The sequence below is a fragment of the Ovis canadensis genome, chromosome 1 (genome assembly GCF_042477335.2).
Source record: "Ovis canadensis isolate MfBH-ARS-UI-01 breed Bighorn chromosome 1, ARS-UI_OviCan_v2, whole genome shotgun sequence".
Classification (NCBI taxonomy): domain Eukaryota; kingdom Metazoa; phylum Chordata; class Mammalia; order Artiodactyla; family Bovidae; genus Ovis; species Ovis canadensis.
Genome location: NC_091245.1, coordinates 38,201,935 through 38,213,446, shown reverse-complemented (window position 1 = coordinate 38,213,446; position 11,512 = coordinate 38,201,935). Strand labels below are relative to the sequence as shown.

General features: G+C 41.8%; 1 long non-coding RNA gene across 1 annotated transcript; it reads left to right on the top strand.

The window, feature by feature from the left end:
* Positions 1-520: 520 nt before the first annotated feature.
* Positions 521-9,097, top strand: LOC138429160 (uncharacterized). Its single transcript, XR_011252706.1, has 3 exons — positions 521-591; positions 691-770; positions 6,621-9,097. It is a non-coding gene; the product is annotated as an uncharacterized lncRNA (long non-coding RNA).
* Positions 9,098-11,512: the final 2,415 nt, after the last annotated feature.

Sequence of the window (11,512 nt, the reverse complement as noted above, 5' to 3'; positions counted from 1 at the left end):
ACATGGTTGGGAGGTGAAATTGACAGTGTCTTTGGAGGCAGTGGTACAAGCGAGAGCTTCAGAACTTAGGGAACCCGGAATTTGATTCTTTCTCCGCCATTCCCTAGACATGAGGCCTGAACTTTATCTCCAACCTATATCTTCAGATTTTTTTCTGACTGGGGATAGAGTTGGAAGTAGTAACTCTTTCTACATTTCCTCCATTGTTAGAAAATTGAGCTCTTTTTCTAAAAACAAAAGGAAAAACACGTTTACTATTACAGTCATAAAAATTTAAGCAAATGCATATCTAGAAAAATACCTTTTTTTATTTTCTGAGTACAAAATGGAGGTACTCATCTGCATCTTGCTGCTGCTGCTAAGTCACTTCAGTCGTGTCCAACTCTGTGCAACCCCATAGATGGCAGCCCAGCAGTGTCCTCTGTCCCTGGGATTCTCCAGGCAAGAACACTGGAGTGGGTTGCCATTTCCTTCTCCAGTGCATGAAAGTGGAAACTGAAAAGTGAAAGTGAAGTCGCTCAGTCGTATCTGACTCTTCACGACCCCATGGACTGCAGCCTACAAGGCTCCTCCGCCCATGGGATTTTCCAGGCAAGAGTAGTGGAGTGGGTTGCCATTGCCTTCTCCACTTATCTGCATACTAAACCTTAAACTTTGAATTCTGTATCAATGGCTTTGCTTGAATTCTAGCTCCGAGTCACAGCTGCACAGGAGACCAAGTCCTGCTCTGCAGAGAACTCATCCTTCTTCCAGAACAAGGACCTCCGTAGGTGAGCAGAGGTGTAAAACAAAACTCAATCAATTTGAAGGTCAAATTGGGGAGTATCCCCACTAGCCTTTAGGGAAATAAAAGATTATTTCTTGGCCAGGACATCTTTTGAGGGAAAAGAATGGCAGCTTCATCATGTAGACAGCTTCTTGCTCTGGGGGCAGGCTATGGAGAGGGCCCACAGAACAGATAACCTCTTCAGTGCCAATCTGAAAATTCCGATCTGGCTGGCTAAGGTTATATTTCTGGGGACGGTGAAAACTGAAAGTGAGTTAAGTGCAATGTCTTGCTGGATATCATATGTTCCATCTAGATTTTTTCTTTATTACCATACATTTGCTGATGTATCTTTTAAAATCCTCACACTGGCTCACTTTATTTTTAAATTTAAATTTATTTATTTCAATTGGAGGCTAATTACTGTATAATATTGTATTGGTTCTGCCACACATCCACATGAATCTGCCACGGGCACACACGTGTTCCCCATCCTGAACACCCCTCCCACCTCCCTCCCCATACCACCCCTCCAGGTCATCCCAGTGCACCAGCCCCAAGCATCCTGTATTGAGCCTGGACTGGTGGTTCATTTCTTATATGATATTATACATGGCTCACTTTTTATGCTTAATTTTGCACATGGTTATTTTTTCTCTTTAAGGAAAATCCTTACTTGGCTTTTGCTTTTATTCTTATAGTTTTCTCTGAAATTTCTACTTTTAGATCAGCATTTTGTCTTTTCTTGGTTTTGTCTTAGCCATGTTTTTTGGAGCACAAAATATTTTATACTTCTGGATTGCAATAACTGAAAATGTTTCTTTGTTTTATTTCTTTATTTTGACTTGGATTATGCTATATTAGTCAGTGCTTTAATTTTGTAAGCATTTGTCCTTGTTTTCAGTTTTCCTGGATATTTGCTTTAATGGTATTTGTAGGACATACAGGGCAGTTTTGTTACTGACCTGAACTTGGGTTCACTCACCTGATGCGCAGCAGTCAATCTACTGACAGTGGGTCATGCTAAAGGAAAGTACAGCGTTTATTGGCAGGGCACCAAGCAAGGACAATAGGCACCTAATGCTCAGAGGACCTGAACTCCTTGCTTGATGACCTGCAAATTAACACTGTATGGTGGGCAGAATGGGGAAGAGGGGCAGGGCCGTAGACCCCATAGCAACAAATGCACCTTCACCTGCTCAGGTAGAAGCTGAGGAAGGAGGAATTGTCTCGCTCTTATATCGGACAGAGCACCCATATTGGTCAGAGAACCGCTTATGTTCAGGCCAGGCATTCACACTGCGGCAGATTCTCATTGGAGGAATGCATGCCCGAGATCAGCCAGCAGGATTCATGTGGACATGCTCTCCCTTTTCAAATTCAGACTTGTTTAATTGGAAAATAAACCAACCTATTGGGATGACCGTACCAGGATGGAAAATGCATTCTCCTCCATCTTTGGCACCCACAGTCCAAACTGGGTCAGAGCTTCCTAACTACTCCATTGGCTGAGGAAGAGATAAGGATGGTAATAGAAAACACTTGCGAAGAGGCAGGTAGAATGCATGTTGCTGTCTCGGGCAATCCTCTCCCAGCACCAGCAGCAAAAGCAATTCCCACCACAGATCCAGACTGGGAGGAGAATGACCTAGGAGATAAAGCTGGCATTGAGCATCACAAGGAGTGCATCATGGTAGGGCTCCAAAAGGGAGAACCAATACAGGAGTTTTCATAAGGTGCAAGGAATGTGCAAACAGCCACAGTAAAACCCTTGAGTTTGGGGAGAGAATGTACAGGGCGTATAACCAATATACAGATATGAGTCTAGATAATCTGGAGAATTTCAAGTTAATTAACCAGACCCTGTGGCTCAGAGTGCCCCAGATATCTAGAAATTGTGCAAAAGGTAGAAGGTCTTTTTCTGCTTCTGATACCTCCTTTGGTGTAATAGAAACTGCTTTCGGTTTCTCCCAGTCAGGAGGGCATGCAAGAACAAAAAAGACCCTTTAAATGAAGCAGCAGATGCCCATTTTGGCAGCGAAACTCACTGGGCAGAGAAACAGGGAGACAAGAAATCTGAGCAGAGGATAAGATTCCAGGGACCCAAGAGAGTGAAGGGTAGCCCTCAGAAAAGAGACCCCTAAAAGGGACATGTTAAAGTGCATCCCCAGCAGTGCTTATTGAAAGCCAAGAAAGCCACTGAAAAAAAAAATCTGTCCCAACTTAAAAACAGAAACCAGAAGAGGAGGAGAAATCATTCTTCATGCTGGAGACAAGAGAGAGTGAGGAAAGCCAGGGAGTTCACTTGGGCAAACAGGCCCCATCCCACCTCCCACCAGGAGTGCCAGGTCACCCTTTTTTGGGAAACAGACAACTGACTTTCTGATTGGTACTGGAGCCACTAGCTCAGTTTTGAACATGAGTTAACCCCATAACAAGAGCCATGTCAAGCGGAATCTACAGAATGCCTCTCCCAAAACTGCTTTGCAGCCCCTAGATTGAGGTGCTTAACTTAAAACACACTTTTATATACGTGCCAGAGAGCCCAGTCTCCTTGTTGAGGTGAGATTTATTATACTAAAATGACTTTCACTCCTAGAAGACTGAATATAGAGGGAATACCAGAACAAGCCTGTGCCTTGCAGGCAGCCATCCCATCAAGGGATGGAGCCACTAGCACCCCTGAAGACATCCTGTGCCAGGGAAGCCTGAGAGCATAGGCTGATTAGGGGGCAGGTACAGCAAGGAAGGCCATAGCAGTGAAGGTGAAACTGAAACCAGACACTCAGGCTCTGAGCTTAAGGCAATACCCTTTAAAGGAGCAAGCAAGACAGGGATGCAGACTTTGATAAACTGGATTTTAAAAATACCTGCTTGTTTTCCTCCCGCAGTCAACTTACGGGCTTCCCATGTGTCAGTAGCGGTTAATCTGCCTGCCAGTGCAGGTGATGTGAGAGACATGGGCTCGATCCTGTGTTGGGAAGATCCCCAGGTGTCGGGCTCAGCAACCCACTCGCGTATACTTGCTTGGAGAATCCCATGGACAGAGGAGCCTGGTGGGCTACAGTCCATAGGGTCGCAAAGAGATGGACATGACTAAAAGCAACTCCTCGAAGAGTTGACTCATTGGAAAAGACTCTGATGCTCAGAGGGATTGTGGGGAGGAGGAAAAGGGGATGACAGAGGATGAGATGGCTGGATGGCATCACCAACTCCATGGACGTGAGTCTGAGTGAACTCCGGGAGATGGTGATGGACAGGGAGGCCTGGCGTGCTGTGATTCATGGGGTCGCAAAAACTGAACTGAACTAAACTGAAAAGCAACTCAGCATGCATGCGTGCCTTCACCGTATAATACTTGCATTCTGAATTTACGAAGCCAGGCACTGAAGAACACTGATTCATTCAGGACATAAGAGCATAAATCAGATAGTGAAAGATACCCAAACTGTATTTGAGTACTTATATTCAAATTGACTATATTAACCTGAAGATTATTGTTAAATTTAGCAGAGGTCTTTTTCTATATAACTTTGAGTCTTGAATCCCAAGTATTATTTGCATTTGTAAGGAAGATCTGAAAATCAAAGCAATCAACAGTCTCAACTCTCTGGCCAAATGAAGCTCTAAACTCTCTTGGAAAAAGGCCAGAATTTCACAACTCTCAGTGAAATATCTAGGAATCAAACTGACCAAAGGCCAGAGGAATTGCTCCAGGACTGCCTGGAGACAGTAGCAGAGTAACAGTGTCCAACACCAAAGACAGTAGCCTCGGTTCCTGGAATGGCAAGATTCTGCTGCACATGAGTGCCCAACTTAAGCTAATAGTTGGACAGTTACATGATGCCCTAAAGTAAGTCTGACAATAAGCCCTCAAGGGGAGCAGAGAATGTGAAAAACCTTCCAGTCAATGAAGGGAAAACTACTAACTGCCCCTGTTCTGGGTTTGCCACATTTGAAAAAGTCATTTGATCCCTTTAAGCATAAAAGACAGGTAGTGAGACTGGAGGTATTGACCTACAATCTGAGAGCACAAAATGCCCAGTATCCTATTTCACGAAGGCTTTGGACATTATAATCCAGGGTTGGTCAATGTATCTGAGCATCATAGCTGATGTTCTGGATTGGTGCAAGAAGCAGAATTCGCTCCAGGACAGCCAACTCTGGTGTTTACATCCCACTATTGCTGCTGTTGGAACTAAAGGGTGGATATTGGCTCACTTCAGACAACCTAGGAGGGTATCAGTCAATTTTATTTGATAATCCTAACTTGACCCCAAAGACTATGTCCTTTGTGAATCTGGTCTCATTGCTCCCCACCCCTTTGGGTGGCCCACGCGTCCAGGTTCATGCATTATTGTTTGCAGATTGTTGAGCAGCTGTTTGGGCCTGATTAATGATTCCTTGGGAGGTCTAGGCATTGAGAACTTCTCAAATGGAAATAGTTTCACGGACCATGGAAACTGAAAGAGCAGATACACAGTGATAACCTTGCAGGAGATCCTAGGAATGGAAGCTTTGCCATCACATACTTGGCCCAAAAGGTTAAATTATTGTTCTCACTTGACTTTTCTGTCTCTGTGAGGTTAAGATAGTTAACATCTATACTGACTCAAAATATGCCTTTTCAGTTGTGAATGCATATGGGGCAATTTGGAAAGATAGATTGCTCACTCCTGAAGAAAACAAAATCAAACGTGCCCCCAGGAAGTTCTGAAACTGCTAGACACAGTGCTGAAGCCAAAGGAGGTGGGAGTTGTGTGGTGCCCAGGACAGTCAGCCAAAAACTCTAGTTATAGCATGGATTCTAAGTATAAGCCTGACCGAATTTAACCTGACATACTGAGAACAGTGAAGGGTCATGAGAATAAGTACTAAGTCTTGTGTATCTAGGAGCAAGTGGAAAATAACCAAGCAGTGTTTTAATTCATGTATATCTTATGGAAGAGGTTATTGGATCAGTATACCTGAGCACCCATCATGGACAATAGATATAGGATTACATTAAAAGATCAATATGCAAAGGACACTTTAAAGAATATTATGAAAATGTATCTTTTGTGCCAAAAGTAATTCTAAGACTGGAACTCCCCCACCCTGTATGGAGTCTAAGATGGAGGGGAGAGCCTGAGTGAAGATTGGCGAGTAGATTTTACAGTGATGCCCAAAGTAAAAGGAGAATTTCACTACCTACTAGTGATGGCTGACCTTAACAGGCTGCTTAGAAACATTTCCTTGCTGGATTGAAAACACTTCAGAAGTAGTGACGGTCTTGACCTAGGAGATAATTCCTAGATTTGGGCTACCCAGCTCAATCCAGAGCGATACTGGAGATGTCTTCATTGCTAATATGATTCAGGAGGAATCTAAAATGTGGGGAATAAAAAAGAGTTTGCATGCATCTTAGAACCTGTGACCAACCAGAACCACTCATTAAAGAAGACAATGGCTAGAATCTGTCAAGAAACCGACTTAGCGTGGGCTAAGTTGCCAGTTGCATTGCTTAGAGTTAGAATGTGTCCTAGAAGTAGACGCCAACTGAGTCCTTATGAAATGTGTGTGGGAGATCCTTCCTCTATTCTGAGCAGTTAAGTGGTCAGACATGTGATTGAAAGGTGAAAGAATTAGACACTGTGAGATGTGTGTAAACACTGGGGTAAGTTTGAAATACTATTTCTAAATTTTTTACTAATAGAAAATGGTTCCCATAGATGTCCTCTTCCAGTGTTTTTGAACTGGAGACTGAGTGCTCCTAATAATGAGGAAGAATATACAGCAAAGAACAAACTCCAGCCTCGGAGGGTGAAGGCTTCCCATGTTTTACTGCTAACTAGCTCTTCTGTTCAATTGACAGGAGTCAAGTTGTGGATCTGATACACGTGGATGAAGCTCGCTTCTGACCCAACTACAAATCTACAGTCCTCAGCAGTTACAGAAAAGACAACCACAAAGCTGAACAAAGTCAGTCTGCCTTCCTACAAGCCCACAGTGGGACTTCAGTTAAATCAAAGAAAGTATCTTTTATAAGTTGTGAATGACTTGTGACCATTTATCATAACATTTATAATTGGCTGGAGCATTTTTCTGTTTTATTATTTGCTTACAGTTTTTCCTTTGCTTCTGGATTCATCTAATCATTTTACCTGTGATTATATTGTAGACAATCAAGCACATCATTTGCTGTGATATTGATAATAAGAGATATTTAACTGTTGCTCTATTTTAATTTAAACCTTGTGATAATACAGTTGTACCAAAGTTCAGGGCCATTGCTATTTTCCCACATAAGAGCTTGGCCCCAGGTATAATGATAGCTCTTGCTTTTCTTTACTGCCTCATCCCACTGGTGTCTGCTGCTTCCTGGAGGGAAAATTCTCTAATTATGTTATCTCAGAGTACAGTCACAGGTGAGAATGTAAGTAATTGTTGGATATGCCATTTGGCATCTGAAGTCATCCAAAGAGACTATGTCCCACTTATAGTCCCCGTAACTAACTTTAGTACTGTTCCGAACCCCATGACCTACTATCATCTTCCTCCTCCAGGCCTCACATTCAAAGTTAGGCTAACCAGATTACCTAAGAGCGCCCATACCCCTTGTTTCTCCTTGTCTGAGGAAGTTTTCACTGGATCGAGAGTTAAGACTGGTCCACCTCGGTCTCTTGACTTTCTCCTGAAAAAATGTGATGAAGAAAACACCCTGATATGTACTCATGACAAATGTGAAAGAGCAAAAAATGACACTGATTCGTGCCAGAGAGTCAGAAAAGTTCAATATAATGTAACAGGAATATGGAGGGCTTGCACTGGTAGTGATCCCTGGCTAGGGAACATACTGTCTGTGCTCCCCCAAAAAGACAGTATCAATTTCACTACCCTGGCAGGTATAACTTGTGCCCCTCCAGGATATTACTTTGTCTGTGGCACAGGGAATACCCCAAGAAGGGAAGGAAGGGCATATCGCTGCTTAGACAGCTGGCAAATAGAAGGGTCATGCCTACTGGGATATATAAAGATGCCTTTCACCTTGTATAACCTGGAGAAAATCTCTTCCCTCACTAAATCAAACACCTATAATAAAAGAATGATATTGGCAGTGTATGAGGACGATATAGGACAAAGCTCTTTTGGCAACCTCACACCAACTGCCAGAGTTTATGTCAATAGAGATACGATTCATAACCTCTCTACCACATTTGGACAAATTGCTGAGGACGCAGCTGAAAGTATTGCAGCCCAACACACATCTTTGTATTCATTGCCTCGAGTGTTCCCGGGCAATAGAATAGTCCATGATTTCTTATTAGCAAAAGAAGGAGGAGTGTGTGTAATGACTAATACCACATGCTGCATATACATCAATTCCTCTGGAGAAGTTGAAACCCGAGTAAACACAATACTTCAAAAGGCTACCTGGTTATAGGATGTACATAAAGAGCGTTCACATCAGGACTTATTTCAGAACACATCTGAAACAGGGGGAGGTTTTTGAGTACTGTTACAAGGCTCCATTTGATCATCATCTTTCTAATGTGTTTCTTAATTTTCAATTATTTGTTCAGATGCTATGATAAAGTGGTCAAAGAGAGAAATCATGTTTTCATAATTCAAAGGACAATGCTAGACTTGGGAATTGAGAATCCTTTCAAAAGAAGATCCAAAATTTTTGCTCCTCTAATTCTGAAGAATTATCATCTCCCCTGTTCAGCAGGAAGTAGCCAGAGCGGTCGTCGCCCCTGTTCCCCTCAGGATGAGGAGTATCAAAGAGCAGAGGGACCTGAAATGGAGCAGGACCCTGCAGGGTCTTCCTGGATACAATCTCCTATTGTCCCCCTTCTTGTTTGTAGAAAAAAGTTGAGATTTTTAAGTCTTCGCAGAGTTCCAAAGAGTAGACTAAGCAGTTAATGATTACAGAAGTGAGGAAATGCAGGAACAAAGGAAAAGCAATCAAGCAATAAATGTTTACCTGTAAAACAGAGTCACAAGATTCCTATGTCTTTTTCAAGGAATATAGATAATAAACTGATGCAACATATCTTTGAGTTGTTTTCCAGAAACCAGCATCTCATGATGAAACCCACTGACCACAGCCAAACAAGTTGGAACCAGAAGAATGATGATCAAGATGCCAGATATCACTCTGTTGATTAAAACCCCATCAATCAGAAAAAATCTATGAGATGATCTCACACTTAAGCTCCTTACCCTTGTTTTTAATCTAAAAATCTCCTATCTGAAAGTCACTGGGGAGTTCAGATCCTTTAAACATTTACTGCCCATTCTCCTTGCTTGGCACCCTGCAAATAAATGCTGTACTTTCTTTCACCTCAACCCTGTCAGTAGATTGATTTTGCTTATTTGGGTAAACAAACTCAAGTTTGGTTCAAAAACAACCTGTGTTTTGATTAGGAGAGCTCAGTGGTTTTTCTTAATAAGTTATCAGTTTATTGAATGTTAGGAGCACTTTCAAGCATACGAAAGTATAAACTGATATCTATCACTCAGATTCAAGAAGAATTGTATTCCTCATTTGTCTAAACTGTTATTCTTTTTTGTTCAAATATTTTAAAGCAAATCACAGACACCATGTCATTTCACCCTTAGAAACTTCAGTATCTATCTTAAAATATGAGTGTTTTCTTAAATAACCACAATATAATTGCCCCAGCTATTAAATTTCATATTCCATAATATTGAGTACTCAGTCTATATTGAAAATTTCCTGCTCTTCCTCAATTGATTTATTCAAGCCAGAATCTAAATTAGGGGCACATATTTATCTCACTCTGCTAACCTAGAAAAGCACTTTATTCCCCAAGTTATTAAAGTATTGGAATCCTATTGAAAGTCCTACCTGGTGGATATTCCTCATTACTCCTTCATAGTCATCTTGATAGCTTCAAGTACAACGAATTTTTTCCATCTTTCAAAACTGAAACTCTACTCATTAAACACTATTTCTCTATTCCCCTGCCTTTGCCTTCCCACCCCAGCCCTTGGAAATATCTGTCTACATTGTTTCTCTCTGAACCTGACTATTTTAGGTACCTCATATAAGTGGATTCAGGCAATACTGGTCTTTTTGTGACTGACTTTTTTCACTTAGCATGATATCTTCAAGGTTCATCTATGTGGTAAAATGTGTTATATTTTCCTTCCTTTTTAGGCTGAATCCTGGAGTAGGAAATGGCACCGCACTCCAGTATTCTTGCCTGGAAAACTTTTTGGACATAGGAGATCAATGGACTACAGTCCTTGGGACCACAGAGTCAGACATGAATGAGCAACTGAGCACAAAGCTGAATAATCTCTTGTGTGTGTATATATATCTCTCATATTTTTTTATCCACTCATCCTTTGAAGGACACTTGATTGGTTCCATTTTTTGACCACTGTGAATAATGCTGCTTTGAATATGATTGCATAAATAAATAACTTTTGTCCCTGCTTTTAGTTCTTGTGTGTATGTACCCAGAAGTGGAATTGCTGGACCACATGGTAATTCTATAGTTAATTTTTTGAGGACCTTCCCTTCTTTTTTCACAGTGACTTTCATTGCACTCTTGAATAAATCAAGTTGATCTTGGTGTATCTGTTTAAATAACTTGAATTTGATTTATTGCTTTTTTTTTCTTTAAGATTGTGCCACCTCTATATATTTAGGAGTTTGAGGAAATCACTTTTATTCTTATTGTCCTCTGCTTTGTTATTGAATAGCCTCCTGGAGCATACTGAAATACTTCCTTTTTTCTGTTCTGTAGAAGAGTCTCAGTTCAGTTCAGTCGCTCAGTTATGTCTGACTTTGCAACTCCATGGACTGCAGCTCGCCAAGCCTCCCTGTCCAACACCAACTCCGAGAGTTCACTCAGACTCACGTCCATCGAGTCAGTGATGCCATCCAGCCATCTCATCCTCTGTCGTCCCCTTCTCCTCCTGCCCCCAATCCCTCATAGCATCAGAGTCTTTTCAAATGAGTCAACTCTCCGCATGAGGTGGCCAAAGTACTGGAGTTTCAGCTTTAGCATCATTCCTTCCAAAGAAATCCCAGGGCTGATGTACTTCAGAATGGACTGGTTGGATCTCCTTGCAGTCCAAGGGACTCTCAAGAGTCTTCTCCAAAACCACACTTCAAAAGCATCAATTCTTCAGCGCTCAGCCTTCTTCACAGTCCAACTCTCACATCCATACCTGACCACAGGAAAAACCATAGCCTTGACTAAACGGACCTTAGTCGGCAAAGTAATGTCCCTGCTTTTGAATATACTATCTAGGTTGGTGATAACTTTACTTCCAAGGAGTAAGTGTCTTTTAATTTCATGGCTGCAATCACCATCTGCAGTGATTTTGTAGCCCCCCAAAATAAAGTCTGACACTGTTTCCACTGTTTCCACATCTATTTCCCATGAAGTGATGGGACCGGATGCCATGATCTTCGTTTTCTGAATGTTGAGCTTTAAGCCAACTTTTTCACTCTCCACTTTCACTTTCATCAAGAGGCTTTTTAGCTCCTCTTCACTTTCTGCCATAAGGGTGGTGTCATCTGCATATCTGAGGTTATTGATATTTCTCCCGGCAATCTTGATTCCAGCTCGTGCTTCTTCCAGTCCAGCGTTTCTCATGATGTACTCTGCATAGAAGTTAAATAAGCAGGGTGACAATATACAGCCTTGACGTACTCCTTTTCCTATTTGGAACCAGTCTGTTGTTCCATGTCCAGTTCTAACTGTTGCTTTCTGATCTGCATAC